Raw genomic sequence first — 21,947 nt, forward strand, 5'->3', positions numbered from 1 at the left:
TCCTCTGAGCCATCTTTTTGCCCCCCCCCCCCCCAGCTACTTTTACAAAGATCCTGTGATTATTTATATTAGAGGCACCCAGAGGCACCCAAACAATTCAGGGCCCTTAACTGCGTCATATCTGAAATGTCCCCTTTGGCTATATCAGATTATATACCCATGGGTTAGAACTGGGTGTCACTGATGATGTAGGTGGCTTTATTGTCCCTGCTACAAGTCTGCCTTTACTTTCTTTCTTTCTTTCTTTCTTTCTTTTCTTTTTTCTTTCTTTTTTTTTTTTTTTGTTTTTTTTTTTGTTTTGTTTTTTTTGTTTTTTGTTTTTTTTTGTTTTTCGAGACAGGGGTTCTCTGTGTAGTCCTGGCTGTCCTGGAACTCACTCTGTAGACCAGGCTGGCCTCGAACTCAGAAATCTGCCTGCCTCTGCCTCCCAAGTGCTGGGATTAAAGGCGTGTGCCACCACTGCCCGGCAGATGTCTACCTTTTGTGCTTGGTGATAGTTAAGTGAGAATCCAGGGCTGGGGGCAGGGGTCTGTAGCTCTCAGTTGACCTAACACATACAAAGCCTAGGTTTGATCTTCAGCACTGAGTGAACTAAGCACACAGGTGTAATACTGTACTTGGGAGGTGGAGGCAGGAGGATCAGAAGTTCCATGTTATCCTGTAACCCAGACTGGCCCCTCACTCCATCATAGCTCAGGATGACCTTACAGTGACTCTTGCCTCCCTCTCCTAGGTGCTGAGATTCCATGCTTCTTAACACTACTAAATCCCACTTTACTTATTTATCTTTGAAACAGGGTCTTGCCAGATGGTGGTGGCGCACGCCTTTAATCCCAGCACTTGGGAGGCAGAGGCAGGTGGATTTCTGAGTTCGAGGCCAGCCTGGTCTACAGAGTGAGTTCCAGGATAGCCAGGGCTACACAGAGAAACCCTGTCTCGAAAAACAAAACAAAAAACAAACAAAAAACAAAACAAAAAACAAAACAAAAAAAAGGCTCACTATGTAGCTGAGTCTGGGTCTCAAGTTAACAGCAATCCTCCTGCTTCAGCTTCTCCAACATTGGGATCACAGGCATATGCCACCACTGTCCAGCTAGCAGCTTTATCTTTAAGGGGAGCTATATAGAAGTGGTTATGGATAAAAAGCTGTAAAGTTGGGAGAGCATAAGAAAGTTATAAAACTACCCAGAACCCCACGCCCCAGGCACTGGGCCTGACATTCCAAGTTCCGTTGAAATGGTTTTTGTTTTTCTTTTCCAGGGCCTACTTGAGTGGCCTCTTAGTCCCTCTTTTTTCTTACCTATTAATTGGAACAATAATAAGTGCTTCAGGGTTGGTATTAAATCAGACAAGCCCAGCCCACTAACACAGGGCACAGGAGCAGCTGTGATTTAGTCTCCTCAGAAAACCGCTGCTGCCGTCCTACACTTTTGTCTTGAGTAACTGAACCCAGGGCCTCCTGCGTAGAAACGACAAGTTCTACAACTGAGTTATATCACCAACTATTTTTTTTATTATTAATGTTCTTGTTTCTTGAATTTTATTTTTAATTGTCAGGGTATCTGGAATAAATAGGGGGAACTCTCTGAACCTAGCAGGGCACTGGTCACGGAGAGGAGCCAGCCATTCTCTCTCCCCCAGACCTTTTGTTTTGCATTCACAGGAATACAAGGAATCACGGGAATACATCCAAGAGGGGTGGTTTATGTCATCTTAAACAAAAGGGGTTTAGTGTCTATACTGTGCACTTGTTATGGAAGGAAACCTTGCTATGGAATGGAGTAATGTGCTACTTCTGCGTGTTTCCCCCTTGATTCACCAGACAAGATGCACATTCTAACAGGTCGGGGTTGTCCGGCTTTCGGGAGGTCTGTCTAGAGTCTCTGCAGCTCTGTGGCTGGTGGGGGCAGGATCCAGGCCCAGTCCCTCTTCCGAGCCCTCCTCACCCTAGCTTCTAGGCCTCAGGTCTGAATTTTCTGCCTTCTGGAGGGCTGAGTCCTCCCTATTTCCCGACCCCTTTGCATTCTCACCCTAGAACTCTCCCTGGGGTCCCCTCCCAGTCTATCTGGGCTTCTTTCAAGAGCCCCTCCCCCACCCATCGAGGAGGCCCTCTCCACGGTGGGGGTGATCTTCACTCAAATCCACTCTCCATTGAGGTCCCTCTTCACCAGGAGCCTCTCTCCGTGAAGATTCCTCTGAGCTGGGACCTCCTCTCCATCGATGATCTTGTCACTGGGAGTCCCCTCTCCGTCCAGTTCCTTTACTTTTTCTCCATTTGAACGGTCTCCATTGGAGCCCCTTTGCAACCAACCAGGGCTTCCTCCTTCTCCAGGTCCCTCTCCACCTAGGCCCCTTCTCCATCAAGGTCTTTCCATTTATGCTTCTTCTCCACCTAGGCCTCCTCTCTACGTAAGCCCCTTGTCCATCAAGGTCCCTCTCCACCGCGTCCCCTCCGCAGCCGAGCCTCCTCTCCATCTAGGTCCCTCTCTTCCGCAGCCCCTCTGCACCGCGGCCCCGCTCGCTCCCTGAGCTCTTCCTCCCTCCCTCCCTCCCTCCCTCCCTCCCTCCCTCCCTCCCTCCCTCCTGGGACGGGGCGGCGCAGCAGGGGGCGCTGCGCGGGCCACCGTGCGGGCGGCAGGCGGGGGCGGCGCGGAGGAGGAGGCGGCGGCGGCGGCGGCGGGGGGCGGGGAGCCGAGCGCGGGCAGGAGGCGGCGGCGAGCCACAGCGCCGAGGCTCCAGCGAGCGCCGAGGAGCGGGAGGAGGAGGAAGAGGAGGCAGGAGCGCAGAGCGCCGAGCCCCGCGCCGCTGCCGCGCAATCCGCCGCCATCCGCCGCCCCCGCGCCCGGCCGCCGCCCGACCGCCATCGCCCGGGCCCGTCGCGCGCGGACGCAGACCAGGTGGGCCGGGGCCGGGGCCGGGGTTGCGCTTTGTCTCCACGGCGCTGCGCTGCGCTGCGGCGGGCGCGGGGCTGCGGCCTGAGCGGCCTGCTCGGCGCTCCCCAGCTCGCCATTGTTGTGTTTTCGCGGCCAGGGAGGGAGGACGGCCGGCCGGGCGGGGCCGGGCAAGGCTCGCGGTCGGGATCGAGCCCGAGGCCTCTCCTGCGCCCGGGGACAGCGGCCTCGTCGGCCGGGGCTGGGGACGCGGGACCCGGAGGCCGCCCGGAACCGCAGGCCGAGCGCCGCCCCGGCTTGGGTGGGTTCGGCTACGGGAAGCGGGGTGGTGTTTTCACGGCACCCGGAGCCGCTGCTAAAAATGTTGAATAATAAACAGGATGTCGCTGCTCGGGGCCTGCCAGATTGATTTTTGTTTTTTAATTCGTCTACCTTTTAAGAGAGAAATGGCAGACCTATTGAGATGGTGGGCCTCTCTGGAGAGGATCTGCCTGCACAAAAGTGGACGCTGCCGCCTTCCTTTCTTTGTAAATATCGTGAGGAGACGAAGCCCACTGTTAGGCAAGAATAGGTGTCGCCCCCCACCCCCAGGCAATGGTGAGCTTGAAGGAAGTGGGAGAGGGGGGCGCCGATGCTCTCCGGAGTGTGTCATTTGCTAAATGGCTGCCTGGGAGAAACCTTGATAAAAGCTGTCTTTTGCAGGGTAGTTTCATTTCACCTATGGTTTTTCTCTCCTGGAAATGTTAGCGTGTGTATTTTAGTGTGTTGTCTGTCTGCATTGTATATCTCACTTGGGTGTTCGGTCCGTCTGTCTGAAGCCTCAGCGTCCTTTCTCGGCAGTACAACTGCAGGGACTTGCATTGTAGCGTAATGTCTGCACCGTCGTCGTGCAAGCTGGGACCTGAGGGGTAGGGTACAGGCCTTGGAGTGGGATGCTTGCTGCCACCACCTCCAAACCGAGGACTCCTCAGCCTTCACTGGCAGAGAGGCATGACTTGGCATGCCTTCGGTGCTCTGTAGTTAGTCTGTGCTGTCAACCTAGGACAGAAGGCTGGCCACTTGTGTCATCCATGTGGGGCATGCCACAGGTGCTGGTTTGAAGTGGCAGCACTGGAGAAGGGATTCAAACCATTGGGTGATGTAGGACTGGTGGAAGTTTCAGGCCAGCCTGGGCTACATAGTGAAAACCCAACAAAATACCCACATTCTTAGGTACTTGGGTCAGTGCTGGGCCTCTGTGGTAGTCAGCCTGGGAAGGCATGTGTAGCCCTCCTTAGAAAAGGGGGTTATCTAGAGGGTAGCTGGCTTTCAGTGGGGCGGAGCTGTACAGGGTGCATAGGAGAGACAGGAACTCGGGAGCCTTGACTTTGGAAGGTAACTGCCCTCCTTGGGGATGGGCAAGTAATTGTTTGGGGAGCCTTCAGCTTGTTCAGGCAAGTGTGCCTCTTGGAGCCCTGTTCAGGTCCTCTTGAGTGACTTTGCCCAAGTCTCTGAGCCCCAGCTCTCGCATCTATAAAATGGGACGAGTAAGACTGCTGCTGTATCTCGTGGGAGCCTCAGGTAAGGTTCACAGCAGAGCGTTTCTGTCCTGGGAAGGTGGCAGACGTGTGTGCTCTCTCGTAGGTTCCTTGGCTTTGTTGGGTCCTGTTACTTTCTGACTTTTCCTGCTGCTGTGGCTTGTGGAATTGGGGGTCCCCTGCAAATGCTGTGGCCAGCAAATTGTTTCTGGGCTAGCTTAAAGGTCTACGGAGCTAAGCTAGGTTCCGCTGCTAATGAGAGATCATGGAAGGGTTCCAGATAATTAATAGGGAGACCGATGTTGGTCTCACTCTGAGTGATGACTGAGGCCTAGCTTTCCTCTTGGGTAACCCTGGTTAACTTGCTGGTCTCTGGTTGGATAGACAGTGACTTGCAGTCTGGGAGGGAGGTGTGTGTGTCGCTTCATTGCCTTAATCATTTACTGAGTTTTAAGACACTATCATGGCTCCTCCAGGCCCTTTTATTCGATTGCTGTTTAGCTCACCCTTGCTGTCTGACCTCCCTCACCAGTCTGGTCCTGGCTTGCCTGTGGCTGGGGGATTAGGGAAGGTTGAAGTCTCCTTTCCTTGGCCCCAGAATTTTAATTCCTGGGGAGTTGCAGCAATGGCCGATGCTTGTGTAGGGCCTGCTTATGTCCTTCCCACTCTTCCCCCGCCTGGAGAGGGTGAGGGAGGGGAAATCCCAGGGCACTTCAGAGTCAAAAGCCTTGGGAAAGTGGAGTTTCTGGAATGGCCGGTCAGAACTGGTTCCTGAGCCTTGGGCTTTGCCACCCTTCATCCTGTTTGAATTTTGACTCTTTCCCACCCACCCCCACCCGTTTCTTTTTCTCAGAAAGATTATTTTATTGTGTTTTTAAAGCTTTTTTTTTTTTCCTGCCCCTCACACAAAGTACCAGCTCCTAGTTACTGGCTGTGAGTTGGTTCCATCCCCTATTGTTCTAGCATTTAAGATTGATCATTTCGGGGTTAGTTTCTATTTCAAACCAGAATAGGCTGGGAGGATCAGTGCATGCATTTCTAACTTCCATACCGAGGCTCCTCTGCTGTCAATGTTCGGATGGAGTTACAGGCCAGCAGGTATTAATAGGGCCTGGCCAAAACAGGGTCTTAAAACAGTACATTTTTTTTTTCTCTTAAAAAAAAAGAAAAGAAAAGAAAGACATCCGTTGGGCTCTGTGCTGTGGGTCTTGTTTTGTTTGCTTTTGCAAGGAGTGTTGTATACAAAGGCAGGGCTAAGTAAGTTTAAGACCTTTTTCGAATTATGGTCCATTATGTTTATCCAGTGTGTCTCTGCTCATGTCCGATAGAACTCCAGTGGTGGTCCCAGGGCAACCTGTGGGAGTTGGCTCTGTCTTTCTATCCTGTGGTTCCTCAGGATCAAACTCAAGTTGTCAGGCTTGGCCACAGTCACCCTTTCTACTGAGCCATCTCTCAGCCTTCAGTCATCATTATTAATTATTATTATTATTTGGGTTTGGATAGACTTGGGAGTGTTGGGATGGGGCCACACAGGGCTAGCGGTGGCGGAACCTGTGGAGAGATAGGTGCTTAGCCTCCTGGAGCTGGGGACATTGTTTACTCGAGCCTTCAGGTTTCACAGGGGCCCTTTGGCATCTTCACCTGGGAGCTGGCAGACCTGGGCCTCCCCACAGGTGACACTGCTGTTTACACAGGCGGGCCTGTGGGAAATCTGTACTCCAGAAGGGTGTTTGCCTTGGTGACTTGCTTGAGCTTTGTTTTTCGATGCACTTTTTCCCTTCTGTTAGAATCTTTCCAGAACTTCATGGGTTCTGTAGTGGTGCTGGTTGGTGTGTGGAGCTTCTCGTGGCTGTAGGAGGTGGCCATGCAGGATGGAGTTCTCCTCCAGGGGCTGTGTCTGGCATGTTTGCCTTTGTGCCTCTCTCTCTCTCCATCTAGCTTAGGTCCTTTATCCCTCCTCTCTGACCATCGGCTTCTTCCTCTTTGGCTCTGGGAGAAGCTGATACTCCTGTGGTCAAGGATTTCCCTGACGTTGTGCACGGTCCTTTAAAATAACGTTTCCAGGATTACTAATACAAATACAGTTCACCTACCCTACCCACTAGGCTGGAGAGGATGGCCGTGAGTGCACTGGTGACCTTACGACTGGAACATTCTACATACGTGCACTGTGCACAGCTGACAACTTGGTTTTTCCTGTGAACGTTGTGTTTTATGTATCTGCTGATTTATTTAATCTTGCAATTTGCTAGTCAATCGTGGTTGTTACTTGTCTTTCCCCCTCTTGAGACATTTCTGTCTTGGTTTTTATCTCTGGCTATTGTCCTTCCTGCAATGGGATTTCCTAAGGTTGAAGGGTATGAGGCCTATTCTGGTTTTCTTTTGAAGCTTTTTCTTTTGAGACAGGGTTTCTCTGTGCAGCTCTGGCTGTCCTGGAACTCACTCTGTAGGCCAGCTCTGGCCTCCAGTTGGGAGATATGTCTGCCTCTGCCTCCCGAGTGCTGACATTAAAGATGCTTGCCACCGTGTTGAGCTCTTCTAATGTTTTTAGTCCTGTCTGTTACCTTCCTCTTTCATGATGAGCATGAGATGACCATGAATCACCAGGTTCTGTGTGGTTCTGTCTGGGTCATTCTGTCTGTTTATTTTTTAAGATTTATTTTTATTATTTTAATGTTTATCTGTGTGCATGTATGGGCACGGGACTGCGGTGCCAGAAGGGTGTTGGATGCACTGGAGCTGGAATTACAGGTGATTATTAGCCTGAGGTGACTGTTGGGAGCCAAGAAAAGAATTGGTCTTAACACTTTTTCATCTCTCCAGTCCCTGGTTCAAGGTCTTCATTCACATGCTGGATTGAGTGCAGACTAGGTGTTTGTCTGAAACTCCCAATCCTTCTGGACATAGGGGGGTGTGGGTGCTCGACAGGAAGCCCCTCCCAAGAGAGGCTTTGTGGGGAATGCCCCAAATTATCACTATTTCTTTTTTTGATGTGTGCAGATCAAAGGTGTGAGCCACCACCCGACCAGAGGGTGGGTGGTGGTTTCTTTTTGAGACAGAATCTCTTCTTTGGGGCCTTTTCTAGGCCAGGCTGGCCTCAAACTCACAGAGATCTGCCTGTTTCTGCCTCTTGCATGCTGGTGATTAAAGTGGGCCACTGGTTTGGCTCTATAACCCAGGTTGGCCTTGCCTTGGCAAGCCTCCCTCCACTTCCAAGGACCAAGATCGCAGTGTGTGCTGCCATCTTGGTTCTGCTTTTCCTCATTACTCACTTACAATTTGTAAATAAAGTTTTTTTTTTTTTTTTTTTTTTTTTTTTTTTTTTTTCCCGAGACAGGGTTTCTCTGTGTAGCCCTGGCTGTCCTGGAACTCACTCTGTAGATCAGGCTGGCATCGAACTCAGAAATCCGCCTGCCTCTGCCTCCCAAGTGCTGGGATTAAAGGTGTGTGCCACCACCACCCGGCTGTAAATAAAGTTTTAAAAATACTTTTTACTTTAATTTTTGTGTGTATTACAGTGTACGTGCACATGTGTATGCTTGTGGAGCTTTGAGGTTAAATTTCATGTCTTCCTGGATCACTCCCCTCAAATGAGGCCTGGTCTCACTTGAACCCAGAACTCAGTGCTCTAGTCAGTCCTGTTCTGCCTCCTGTGTGCACTAGATTGCAGGATGCCCACCTGACCTTTATGGGGTGCTGGGCATTTGAACTCTGGGTCTCAGGCTTGTGCAGCAGGTACTTTACACACAGAACCGTCTCCCTAACCCCTACAATGATTTTTATTGTGCTACAGATGTGTTGTGTGTAAGTGTCCAGTTCAGTGGCATGAGGTCTAGTCACAGGGTCACACACTCGTTACCAACCATGTCTAGGTGGCATCATCCTCCGACTGCAAGACCGTCCATTAGAGATTTAGTCTTCCTTAGCCTCAGGCAGCCACCAGCCAGCTTCCTGTGAGTACCTTGTATTCTGGGTACCTTGTATAAGCAAGATCACCCATTGTTCGCTCTCTTGGTATTGGCTTACTTTAGCCATCTCCTGATTTAGGCTCATTCCATGTTGTGGTAGGTTCTAGAACTTCCTGAGGCTGAGGCAGGAGGATCAAGAATTTGAGGATTGTCTGGGCTGCAGAGCCAGACCTTAATCTTAAAAACAAACAGGGCGGGCTAATGGCTCAGCAGGTAAAGGTGCATGCCACGTGACAATGCCAGCCAGGTGGCCTGAGTTCAGTGCTTGGAATCCAGGTAAAGCAGGAGAGAACTGAGCCTCAGTGGTTGTCCTCTGACCCCCACACAAGTGGTGGCAGTCCTGTCCCAGTCACTCCCCATCACGTGTGCACGTATTGTTTTACACACACACGTACTACATTTTCTCCATCCATCCATCCATCCATCCATCCATCCATCCATCCATAGATGTCAGCTAGTAAGCATAGCTGTTTTTAATCTGTGGGACTTGTTTACGCCAGTTCGAGCTATTGTTCCCGGCCTGTGTCAGTGCACTCCCGGGGTCACCTGTAAGAGGGGGTGAACAACTCTAGTTGTGTAAGAGGGTCTCACAAGAGGCCACCAGCGTCAGCTTCACTCAGCTTGGGAAGCTGGGAGTGGTGCTCTGGAGTTTGTGGTAGAGTTGAAAGAGGCACCCACTTGGAAGCAGTATGCTGAGGCCTGGGGTGATAAAAACGGGTTTTACATTGAAATCAGAAACTGCAGATCCCTGGAGAGAGCCCATGCTTTTCAGGGTACTGAGGCCCTTTTGAATATGGACATTCTGTAAGTGCCCAACCTCCCAGCATGCCTTGGGTCATGCTTTTGTACAAATGAAGGGATGGAAGAAGGGGCTGTGGCCAGTGCCCTTATCCAGGTCCCTTTGTGTTCTCCAGAGTCTTTTTGGGCAGGTGGTGTTTACAGACAGTCCAGAGCTTACAGAACAGCTCTGTTCCCACAAGGACAGAAAATCCAGGCCTGTCCGGGAGGGGCTCCGTCCCTCCTGCCTGGGTGACCTGTCTGGGGCTGAATGAGCTCAGTGTTTAAGAGTCATTAGGGAGAGCAGGGGGTTGTTTTGAGACACAATACGACATTTTCTGGTGTTTGTTTTTCTGGCAAATTAATTTAAAAATACATATGTATATATACAATACACAAAAAGGAAACGGGGTGCACAAAGCCCCCCCCCAGCACTGTTTACACTTGGCTGTGTTTATCCTACCAGACTCAGTATACCAGTAAAAGTAAGCTTAAAGGGCTTAGGGAAAGGCTGTTTCAGAAAACAGACTAGGGGTGGGGGTTGGGGGAGCCGAGGGGGGAGCTGAGGGGCTGGGGTGTAGTTTAGAAGCAGAGCACTTACAAGGTCTTGGATTCTGGATCCAACAGTGAAAAACACAGATCAAACAATGGAGTCACCTGTCTGTCATAGGGTGCGTTTTCAAACATACTGAGGGGTTCTCCTTATTAATAGAAACAGATATGACTTATTCTTAATATTTCAGACATAATCTTATTAGCTTTTAAAAAATGTACAAATGTATAGAAACAACATAAAATAGCTCAATCATGTAAAAATAACTCAGTCCCATGGCCCAGATAGTCCCAGTAGACTTACTTTTTTTTTTTTGAAAGGTCTTACTGCCTGGCCTGGGCCTGGCTTTGTATACAGGTTACCCTCAGTTCACAGAGGTCCATCTCCTTCCACCTCCTCTAAGTACTGGGATTAAAAGCATGAGCCATCATGCCCAGCTTAATATACATATTAACAGGCGCGGTGCCATGAGCCTTTAATCTCAGCACTCAGCAGGCAAAAGTATAAAGTTGTTTTAAAAAAACATTATTTACAAATTGTAAAATGTATAATGAAATTCAGGGCCAAGATGGTAGCACACAGTGTAATCTTGGTACCTGGGAAGTGGAGGCAGGAGGATTGCTATTCAAGGCTAACCTGGGTTGTGTAATCAAGCATGGTAGCACACACCTTTGACACCAGCATTGGAGAGGCAGGGGGATCTCTGAGTTCCAGGCCAGTCATGGCTACGTAGTGAGGTCCTGTCTCAAAAATTGTGTGTGTGTGTGCATCAAGCAAATGCATGCGTGAGGGGGATGTGCCGAGGTGCGCATACGGAGGTGAGAGGACAGCCTTCTCTTCGGAAGTGTGGAGTGTGTTAAGTACCTGTAAGGGTCTTTTTAGACTCTGCTGCTTGAGCGGGGATTTGTTAAGGCTCCTCGCTTACCCTTTACGCAGCTTGCAGCTCTTTTTGTTGGTCCGGAGGTGTGAGGGGGTGCTCCCCGTGCACGGCCTTTTGCATGGAGGTTAGAGGTTGTGACCTGCTGCTGGTCTGTGTGTCAGAGCTGATTTGTGGATGTGGGTCTGTAGTGCAGGACGATGGCAGGAGCTGCCATGTCTGTCAGGTGAGGACCCGTGGAGGGTGTAGTGGGACACAGGGCAAGTTTGATTTTGTTATGGACTAAAGAAGAGATCTTAGGTTAACTCTGGCCCTCCCGTCACTGGAACCTGGTGCGGGCAGTTGGGAGCCTGCCTGCCTCTGGGGTTTTCTCACCAGTGGGACGTCCTGATGCTGAGCCCCCTTCAAGTCTCCTAGAGTGGCTGGGACATAGATTTCTGCCAACTCCTTTTCCATTTTTATTATTAAAATTATTATTATAAAATTATTAGGGAGGCAGAGGCAGGCGGATTTCTGAGTTCGAGGCCAGCCTGGTCTACAGAGTGAGTTCCAGGACAGCCAGGGCTACACAGAGAAACCCTGTCTTGAAAAAACAAAAAAAAAAAAAAATAAAAAAAATAAAAAATAAAAATAAAATTATTAAAGTGTGTGTGTGTGTGTGTGTGTGTGTGTAAGTATGCACGCCACTGTGCATGTGTGGAGGTTAGAGGAAATTTAAGGGAGTTGGCCCCCTCCTCCCGGGTAGGGCCCAGGGATTGAACTTGAGTTGTTAGGTTTGGCAGCAAGTGCCTTTACTTGCTGAGCCATCTCACTGGCCCCTCTTTTTAAAAAATCTGATTTTTTTTGAGTCAAGGTCTTGTGTAGGTTGGCCTTTAGTTCACTAAGAAGCAGAGGGTGCTGGTGCTCTTGGCTTGCCTGTGGCTTTACTACACCCAAATCAGAGGGGAGTGACTGAGAAAGGTCAGCAGGAGAGGCTTGGGGTGTGGTTGTCAGGCATCTGGGAAGGGCGGGCTCTAGGCTACAGCGCGCCCAGAGGAGGCAGTTTACACCTCAGCGCTGTCATCCCTGCATGTTGTTTCTGTGAACTCAAACCTAGGAGTTTACTGGAAGAGAGACATGGCTGCCACCCCACCTGCTGCCCTCTGGGGTGACTTTGGGGTCCACTGCCTTCAAGTCCATAGGTTCTAACACTGAGCTGGTGACCTGGGGCCAATTATTTAATCTTTTTACTCTGTTTTGCTTTCTTGCAGAATGCTGTAGCTGCATTAGACCTTCATAGAGGGGAGAGATTTGAAAGGTCATGTACTTAGCCTTTTATAAGGTACCTGGCATGAGGCAAGCAGGCTCTCGGTAAACAGGAGAGCTATTAATGGCCCTGAATTCAGCACTCAAGGAGGGCCTAGGGGTTTGGAGTAGGCAGGCTGCACACTTGGGACTCGTTTGTTTACTAGATGCTGAGGTTTCTAATTGTGCTAAACTCCTGCAGACCCGGCTCCCACAGCCCTGCCTTTCCTCCAGCAGCTCCCGGGAAGCAGGTGCCCTGGGCTCTTTCCGCCATTCCCATCTCCAAGAACTCCACTGCCATGTTTTCCACCCAGTACTGATCGGTGTTGATCTCTGGCTGGTGCCCTTCACGGAGCCTTTTCTCTTAGAGGAAGTGAAGGCAGGTTGGGGGCCCTGGCTGTGTAGAGGCTCTGCAGCTGGCTGGCCACAGTTCTGATTCCATCCCAGCAAAGAGAAGCTCTCTTCTTAGCCCACTCATCTGCTGGCTGTAGGACTGAACACGTGATTGAGACTCAGTTTCTTTAGCTGCTCCGTGTGGATGCGGCCTGTCTCATGTCACCAACTGTCATATGGTACACTGACACAATGCCTGGACACACTAGTATAGGGTGGGGGGCCTGCTCAATTAGCAGTGGTATATGGTACAGGTTCTGCATTTATTTACTTCACTGAGGACCTCCTGTCCCCCCAAAAGCAAGGCACCAGTGAACATCCAGACCTGTTACAAAAATCTAAAGCTTTGCATAACATGGGCAGTAGAAAATGAAAGGCATGGCTCCCCCACTCCCCCCTCCTCTCCCACTGGCCCTCTCTTCCATCCAGAGAATTACTGCCTTGAGAGCAGTCCCCAGCAAGGCTGCTCTACCTACCAGAAGAACTCTGAGCCTGTGATACCCAGCATGCTTCTGCCTGCCTTCGTGTAAAAGACCAGTGGGATGTGCCTCCCTTGGGAAGAGCCCACTGTGTGTCTTTGCACATCCTGGATGAATCATGGTGCTGGGCTGGTCAAGTTCACCGGGAACAAAGAATAGATTTAATTAGCGGATGAGTTCTGCTCTCCTGAGATGTCAGGGCTCACTGTTTGATGCTGACATTCAAGGCCCCAGGGGGCTGGGACAAGGTGGGACAAGGTGGACCAAGCCACTGAGATGTGCGCTGTTTAGGATAAGATTTTATAGGCTCAGACAGGTGTGGTGGGCAGTTCTGTTTGTGTGATAAATGTCTGTGGGTGAAAGCTGTGATTTATTTGTTTATTTATTACCTCAAGAGGTGGTTTCTCTATGTGGCCCTGGCTGTCCTGGAACTCTCTCTGTAGACCAGGCTGACTCAAGAGACCTGCCTCTGCCTCCCCAGTGCTGGGATTAAAGGTGTGCAGCACGCCTGGCTGTGATTTTTTTTTTAATATTTATTTTTGTTTTATGTGTGTGACTATCTTGCCTGCATATATGCACCACATACATGTAGTACCCAAGGAGGCTAGACAAAGGTTTCGGGTTCTCCTGGGGCTGGTGTTACAGAAAGCTGTTAGTTGCCTTGTGGGTGCTGGAAATCGGACCTAGTCCTCTGCAAGATCAGCCAGTGCTCTTAACCACTAAGCCATCTCTCCATTCCTGGCTGTGATATTTCTTATGAATAAGTAGATGAGGTATTTGCAGGATCATAGTTTGCTGACCTGCAAGTGCCCTTGGGCAGTGCCTGGTCTCCTTTAGTTTTCTCCTTCCTTTGGTCTTGTCTGTTGGGGGCCCAGTGGCCATCACTGCTCTGCCTTTTCTCTAAGACACGGGGAAGAAATAGTGTGCGGGTTTCCTGTAGAACCCTACCTGAGACCAACTCAGCCCTTTATCTCCTTCCTGCATTAGAAATCAGCTTTTATTTTCCTCAGAGAGAAGGCAGGCCTTGTGGGGGATGGTTCCTGGTGAGCAATTTAGGGAAACCTTCCAGTCCTCTGGAGAGGTGTGTGGCTCTGAAGTAGGGGAGTGAGGGGTTCCCATCTTGGCTGTGAGGGCAGCAACCCCAGAGTTGTTTGTGGGTGAAGGTGTTGAGCCTTCCTGGTAAGTGAGGGTTCACTCAAGTCAGAGGGACGCTCAGAATGGCCTGTTGAGAAGGAGTCTCTGTGGAGAGTTAGAAAACTTTTTAAGTCTCATTGTGAAACCTGGGCTGGATTCAAACTCAAAGCAGTTCTCCTTGGCTCTGCCTCCCCAGGACTGAGATTACAGGTCTATGCCTCTACTTCTGACCCTTTGGGGCTACTCTGGCAGCCACCATTGCTAGCTTCTGGCTCCTTCAGCAGTCCAGGACGCTAAAGGAAAGCTCTGCAAAAGTTGGACTTTGCTTTGTTTTGAGTGGACTACACTTTGCATCGTCCCCAGTGCAATGGGGTTTTGTCCGGCCTCAACACCATTCTCCTGCCTTCTGGTTCTTTGAACACAAACTAAGAAATGTGGTTTGAAGAAAGGTCAGGTGGGGTACATGTACTGGTCCAAGTGGATGTGGTGTGGCAGCTCATGTAAGGTAGAGGTGTTTTCCTCTAGACAGTGTTGGGACTGAGTGAAATCCGAGGACCCACATGATGGGTAGATGGATGGATGGATGAATGGATGTGTGGGTGGGTCGGTGGATGGATGGGAGAGTTAATTCCCATAGGTTGTCCTGAGCTACACACACACACACACACACACACACACACACCAAGATAACAAATAAAACATAATGAAAATTAATGTTTTTTGAGACAGGGTTTCAATGTGTATGTATCCTTGGTTGGTCTGAAACTCATTGTGTAGACCAGGCTAGCCAGGAACTTAGAAATACTCCTACTTCTACCTTGTGAATGCTGGGATTATGGTATATGCTGCCATCCTGTTGTTTTACAAAAAAAAAAAAGAAAGAAAGAAGAAAGAAAGAGAAAAAAATGTAAGTCACAAAAATTTTGTTGTTGCTCTTGGGATTGAACCTAGTTCTGGTGGCCTGAATGGGAGATAAGTGACCTGGGCCACACCTTAGCCTTGGCTGCAGCTTTTGTTATACAAATTAGCCTTAGCTGGAGTCCTCCTAATAATAGCCTGTGATCGTCTGAGATATGGTGGTCCAGGGTCAGCAGGCAAAGGCTCTCACTGAAAGTGAGCCAAGGAGTAATAGACAGACAGTCCGTCTCCCTGGCAGGAGCAGCCTGATCTTGGCAGCACAGGTCCCACTGATAAAAGCACGACCCTTATGGGGGTTGGGGTGTAGATAGGATCACTCAGAACTGGCTACACTGTGAACGGTCGTGGTCATTCCCAGGGGCCCAAGGTTGTCTTGTCTAGCACTTCCTCAGTGGATCAGGGTGTTGGGTGGACCTGAGTTCATGATTTTCACTTTCCTGAGTCTGGTACCTATAGAGATCAGAGGAGGGTGCTGGGTCCTGTGGGACTGGAGTTACAGAGGGATGCGGGCTATGGAATGGATGCTGGGAACTGAGCCCAGGCCCTCCACAAGAGCCACAAGTGGTTGTAGCCACTGGGCAATCTCCCCATGCCTTTTCCTGACTTTTAAAAATTGATTGCTTGACATAGTTCATCCTATGTCGGGGTTTTACTGTCTGAAGTCACAGCGTGTTCTCTGAGTCCACATGTATTTTTGTTTTAATCTTTGTTGTGTAATGTCCTGGCTTGATTTGTTGATTTGTGGCCTTTTCTAGGTCTTCTGCAGGCTGTGGTTTTGATTTTCTTTAGTTGGATTTTGCTCTGTGTGTGTGTGTGTGTGTGTGTGTGTGTGTGTGTGTGTGTGTGTTGGTGGGGCTCAAGGAGTCCAGAAGACAGTTGCTGTGTTCTGGAGCTGGAGTTACGGTGGCTGTGAGCTGCCTGATGTGGGTGCTGGGAACCAGATTCTGGTCTTACCTGCTGAGTTGTCTCTGCAGAGCACCCTCTGCTCTTAACTGGTTTTGTGAGAAAGGGGCTGATGTGTTTGTCAAGTGACACCCCCAGTCACCCCTAACGCCCCTCCTCCTCTTCACCTACTGAGTTTAGGGTTACAGGTGTGATTAACATACCAAGTTGTTTAAGTTCTCCATTTTAAAATCTTTTTTGTTTTGTTTGTTTGTTGAAAGGAGGCGTCAGGCTGAAACTCATTATATAAACCAGGCAGGCCTTGAACTTGGAGTGGGTCTCCTACCTCTGCTTTTTTCTTTCTTTTTCTTATTTTTCCCCCTCGAGACAGGGTTTCTCTGTGTAGCCCTGGCTGTCCTGGAACTCACTCTGTAGACCAGGCTGGCCTCGAACTCAGAAATCCGCCTGCCTCTGCCTCCCAATTGCTGGGACTAAAGGCGAGCGCCACTACTGCCCGGCTTACCTCTGCTTTTTAAAGGGCATGAGTTGTTCATTGAGTCAAGGGTTTTTAGGAGCTAGGGGTGGAACTCGAGCACCATCCAGCCTGCACTTCCCGCCCCCAAAGTCAAGTTTTCAGACATATTGAGGCTTTCTTTTCTGTCTTTTCTTTTCCTTATTTAGACACGGTCTTGCTACATAGCTCAGGACTAACAGCAGTCCTGCTGCCTCAGCCTTCTTGAGTGCTAGGGTCATAGGCACGGGCCACCACTCCCGGCTTCTTTTTCATTATTTTAGGCTCTGTGGACAGAGACTTTGTTTGCTTCTCTGGATTTTGGACTTTTCCCTCAAGGCTGATACAGATTCCTCTCTGAATACATCTGTGCTCTGCCTTGGGGAGCTGGTGTCTTCCTTGCACCTATTTGAGTGGGTTTCGTGGGCCAGCTGTGGAAATTTATAGTTTTCTCTTGTGTTTTCGACTTTCATTTTAAAATTGCTCTGAATATTCCCGTTCATGTCAGGTCCATTCTTCTGTGTGTGGACTGTCCCCGACCTTTGCAGAGCAGCTCTCTGCTTTTTACTTGTCCCTCATCCAGCATTACATCCGGGGCTTCGTCCACATAGCATTGAGTTTATTTGTTCTCACTGCTCAACAGTGAATACAGTGTTTACCCACTGTAGGGTGATGTGCATCTGGCCTACTTCCGTTTAGATCACCAGGCATCAACAGTCTCGGGTCTTCAGTGCATGAGCCCGTGTGTTCTGTCAGTCACAGGCGGGGGTGGCCGAGATGCCATGCCTTTCCAGTTGTGACTTGATTAGCAGAGTGCTGGCAGTGCCCAGTGCTGCCATGGCCCCACAGGCTCGCCAGCATGGTCCTGAGAGGGTGTAGTTTCTGCCTAAACTGACCTCCAGATTCATGTAATCTCAGGAACAATCCCAGCAGCTTCTTGTTGGCGTTTGTTTGTTTGGAAATATACAAATCGATTTCTTAAATTTCTTTGAAAATGCAAAAATCCAACAATAATGAGGGCATTCCTGAAGAACAGAGCGGAGGGGCTGACCTACCAGAATGCCATGAAAGCCACAGAAATGGAGGTATTGACATAGGGGCAGAAGGGACGGCCAATCAGCTAAAGGACAAGAATGCCTAGAAACAGATGCACTGCTTTAGATAATCCGTCTCTGCCCGTGTGCTGGTGAGCTTCCTGTTACCGTTAACACATACCTGTGGTAACTTACGTAATAAGGACAAAGGTTTATTTTGGTCCACAGTTCTGCAGCTTCCGGTCCATGGCTGGTTGGCCCTGTGACAAAACAGCACATGTTGCTGGGAGCATGTGATGCTCAGCTCATTACCAACCAGGGAGTAAAAAGAAAGGTAAGCCAGGTGGTGGCACGTGCCTTTAGTCCCAGCACTCAGGAGGCAGAGGCAGGCTGTTCTCTGTGAGTTCAGGGCCAGCCTGGTCTACATATTGAGTACCACCAGGACAGCCACTAAAGAAGGGGTCCCCACAGTTCCTTTTAAGGGCATGGCTCCTTTGAGCTGAAGACCAGCTGCTAAGCCCTACTTAAAGGTCTCAGCATCTCCCTTAGTGCCACCTTGGGGTTGGGGGAGGGGGAGTCTAGGCTTTGACTTGCAACCTTAAGTGGCTTTTGAGATCAGTAGTCTCATACCCTGGAGCCTCTCTCCTGGTCTTGGCTGGGCTCCTCCCTACAGCACTGCTGACTTCTCAAGTGACCTGTGGCTGTCATTTTGGGGCATCTTTGACTGTCTCTTCAAGCCCTTATTTCCTGTTACTACTGGTGACATCTTCTGAAACTGAGGCATTGGAAGGCAGCCACTATCTTAAACAACAAGGATGTTTTTCACCGAGTAAAGTTAAGACCAGAAGCAGGCAGCATTGGGATTCACTGGTCCAGTGGTTCTGTCCCTCAGGGTTCAGCAGTCTTACTTATCACTAAAAGCTGGGTACTGAGTTAGCCATTGGTGGTTTGGAAGGAATGGCCTGGTGGCGTTGGCTGCCTCATTTGATAAGAGGACCGTGCTCAGCACCTTCTGAGGGGTGAAGGAGCCTGAATCCTTTTTTATGAGTCTGACAGGCTTTTTTCTTCTTCTCATACATTTTCATAACGCCTGCTGGATGTGTTTCTTTAGGCTCCCAGTTCCAGGGCGATGTGTTCCAGAGAGGCAGTCACGGTGGTAGAGTGAGAAGTCCCCTACCATTGTAGCCAGGAAGAAGAGCCTGAGATGAATTCCGCTATTCAGTTCTTAAGTCCAGGACCCCATCCGGTGGGATGCTGCTGCCCTAATCTAGAAGCTCCCTCAGACACACCCAGAGGCAGGTCTCCATGGTGACTCTCACCGGAAACTGTCAAGGGTTGGGAGCCATTGCTTCCTTTCATTCTAAGGGCTCCCTTCTAGGAGGCAGAGATGAAGAGAAAACACCTTTTCTCCTGGCATCCTCGTGTCTTCTTTCTGTGGCCTGAATGAGTCTCTGGTTTCTCAACTCTGGGAATTTTTCTCGGATTTTTAATTTTATGATTTCTTTCACTCTTGATTTAATGTGGGGCGGAGTGGGGGGGGGAGATTGAGTGTGTGTGTGTGTTTCGTTCTGCCTGGCTGAGGTGTGGGGAGAGGACACAGGGTGTGGTAGCCCCTCCTGGTTTCTCTTGCTTAGCTTCCTTTTTTACCCTTTCCTGTCCCCATGCCCTTTGACCTCTCTTAGCCTCTTTACTCAGTAGGGAATCTGGCAGGCACATTCTTTGATTAAGAGGCAGCCCCACTTCCTGGCATCCCAGGGTGTTCCCTCTGAGTAACAGGACAGTCCCCTCTGCAGCCCTTATCTTGTAACAAGTCATCTGAGAGAGTTCTAGAAGAGTGTGTGGTCCTTCAGCAGAACACCCCTGGATGTCTGGATAGTGCTGTTCTGAGTCCAGCCGATGGGACTGATGGCCGTTTGAGATGAGTGCACACGTGTGCTTGACACCGAAACCGGAGTGTTTTGTGATCTAGTCTCCCTGATGCCTCTGCGCCACTGCCTGTCTGTTCATGGCTCTGACTTTGAGACATCTCCTGCTGCTGAGCATCGAGTCCCAGAAGAAATCCGCTGGTCATGGCCTCCTCACGATGCCACCCACCCCTCCGAGCCCAGCACGGCACAGCAGTAGCCCAGCACAGCACAGCAGTTGATGCCTTCTGTAGCACAGGCTCTGTGTTCATTTGGGGGGTTGGCATGTCACCTGGCAGTGGCCGTGAGGAGCCATCTGTCCCATCTCAGCTCCTGGCTCCTTTTGCCTCTGTGTTTTGGTGGAGAAGCCTTTGCAGGGAGTTTGTCCCTTGCCTGAGGCCTCACTTCATCTCTGTGGCTTGGATTTCCCAGAAGAGCAGGTTGTTACTGTGGTGACAGCACTCCTGGGTCTGCCTTTCTATACTGCACTGGGTTGAACTTAGGCTGCAGGGACTGTGTGGTAGACAGGACTGCTTTCTCCCATGCTGAGAAAGTTGCTTCCTGCCTGAGGCCCACAACCTCATTCCTGTTTGCCCAAATTCCAGCTTGCTGTGGGTGACATCATCCACAGAGGGGCCTTGGGTGTAAACAGTCACAGCTGGATGGCTCGGAGACAGCTGCAGTTGGCGGGATGGCGGCCTCTGAGTGTTCTTCTGCTTGTCTGTCTCTCTGGTGTCTTTTTAAAATTTCCCCTATACACATACACACAAATAGCAAATCCATTTAGAACTTGGGTACAGTGCTGTGTGAGCTTTATGGATGATATTTTTTTCCTCTTTTAAAATTATTCTTCTATTTTTGTTAATTTTTCTTTCTTTTTAAAAATTAATTACATCCAGACCACAGTTTCCTGCCCTCCTTCTGCTCCCAACCCACTCCACTCTCCCTCCCTCCCCATCCATACCTCCTCTGTTTTCTTTCAGAAAAGGGTAGATCTCCCAGGTTATCAGCCAAACATGACATATCAAGTTGCAAAGATTAGGCCCCTCCCCTCATATTAGGGGTAGACAAGGCAACCAAGTAGGAGGGTCCTGTAGCCTTGAACTTACAGAGTTCTGCCTGCCTCTGCTCCTGAGCTGGGACTAAAGGCCTGCACCATCACTGACCTTATTTATTTATTTTTTTCATTTATTTTTTTGAGATAGGTATTTACTATGCAGCCCTAGATAGCCTGGAATTCTCTATGTAGACACAGGTTGGTCTTGAACTCAGAGATCATGTAGAGTGAAAAATTATAAAGGCCATCTTATGAAATATGTGTAAATTTTTCGCCTTAGACCTTGGGCAGAAAAGCACCTGCCAGCAGGTTTGGGTCCATCTAATTAGTTACAGAGGAGGGGGGAGTTACAGTACAAAGGCCTGTTAAGAACATCCCAGAAACTGACTGGCCAAGGGAAGAACTACACCCTGCCCCATGGTACGGCCTACTAGTGTTCAAAAAAGGTAAAACAACCAATCCTGTGCACCCTCGAGAAAGTTCGCTTTTTCCCTACCCCGCCCATATATAAGCGCTATGCCCCTGAGCCACGAGGTCAGTCCCTCTATCCCCTATGTGAGATATGGGGATATGGGCTGGCCCAGAGCTCTGATTTAATAAACCACCTCATGTGCTTTACAGCAAGACGGTCTCTCGTGTGTCCTTTGGGTGCGTGCTATCCTGTGACTTAAGTGGACCCCTTTCTGGGGAGTCCCGGACCTTTCAATCTGTCAAATGCTGGGATTGAAGACATGACCCATTATTCCCAACCGATGGTTTTCTAAAAAAATATTGTTGTTGTTGTTGTTATTATTGCTGTGCTGGGATGATACTTGGGTCTTGTTTGCTCTAGGTAAGCTTTCTACCACTGAGCTACATAACACCCCTCATTGACCTCTTGAAATGGGAACCTAAACCCGTAGTAAACCAGAGAGCAAAAACTGGAGGCAGGTAATTCACATTGTGGCATGGGTTTCGGAGAATCCAGGTGGCCTTGCTGGAGATGGGAGAGGAGGAGATGAGGCCATGTACCTGGGAGTTTCACCCCTCTGTGTGTGTGTGTGTGCGTGTGCGTGTGCATGTGCGTGTGTGTGTGTCTGTCTGTCTGTCTGTCTATCACGTGTTTGTATGATACATGCATATAATTGTGTGGGTATCTACTGTGCATTGGTGTGAAAAGCCGAGGAGTATATTGTGTCTATTCTCTGTCACGCCTACCTTAGTGCCTTGAGTCAGGGTCTCACAGCCTGAGGTGGGCAGGTTGGCTGGTTAGTGAGCTTCCTTGTGCTGGGACTGCAGGCTTGTACAGCCATGCTTTGCTTTTTATGTGAGTGCTGGGGACACCATGCACGGAAACTTTAAAGCTATATCGAGTGTGCACACAGAGAAAAGATGTTATGGAAAGAAAACCAAGCAGTGCTGGTAAGCACCCATGCTGACTGTCCCTGTTCTCCTGACGTGAGAGTCCTGGAACTGGGACAGTTTGGTGGTGATTAAAGTGTGCCTACAGTGGACTGTGATCTCAAGAGAATTTTTTGAGGATTACAGTACACCCATCTTCTGAGGGATCATGCAGGGGCTGACCCACAGGTCCTGTACAATTACAACTTGGATCTTATGATTTCTGAGCATGTACACCAGTATGGGGACAGGTCTCCTGTGTATGGAGGAGCAGGTCTGTCCACCACAGTAGCAGTCCCAAGGTGGCAGAAGCTGTCTTGGGGAAGCTCGGCCCTCACTGGCTATACAAGAGTGGAAAGATGGGAGCTGCTGTGCTTCCACAGGGCAG

The 21,947-nt window shown here is 49.7% G+C and overlaps 1 protein-coding gene across 11 annotated transcripts in view; it reads left to right on the forward strand.

The window, feature by feature from the left end:
- Positions 1-2,692: 2,692 nt before the first annotated feature.
- Positions 2,693-21,947, forward strand: part of Prrc2b (proline rich coiled-coil 2B) — an 82,981-nt gene continuing 63,726 nt past the window's right edge. For 5 of the 11 annotated variants that reach the window (XM_034494205.2, XM_034494208.2, XM_034494206.2 and 2 more), the window contains exon 1: positions 2,694-2,897. The gene's annotated coding sequence lies outside the window, so the exon portion shown is untranslated. Of the gene's footprint in view, positions 2,898-4,431; positions 4,452-21,947 lie in introns of those variants that run through there. The other 6 variants (XM_034494211.2, XM_076928483.1, XM_076928482.1 and 3 more) reach the window with 4 other exon arrangements.

The sequence above is a fragment of the Arvicanthis niloticus genome, chromosome 2 (assembly GCF_011762505.2).
Source record: "Arvicanthis niloticus isolate mArvNil1 chromosome 2, mArvNil1.pat.X, whole genome shotgun sequence".
Taxonomy (NCBI): domain Eukaryota; kingdom Metazoa; phylum Chordata; class Mammalia; order Rodentia; family Muridae; genus Arvicanthis; species Arvicanthis niloticus.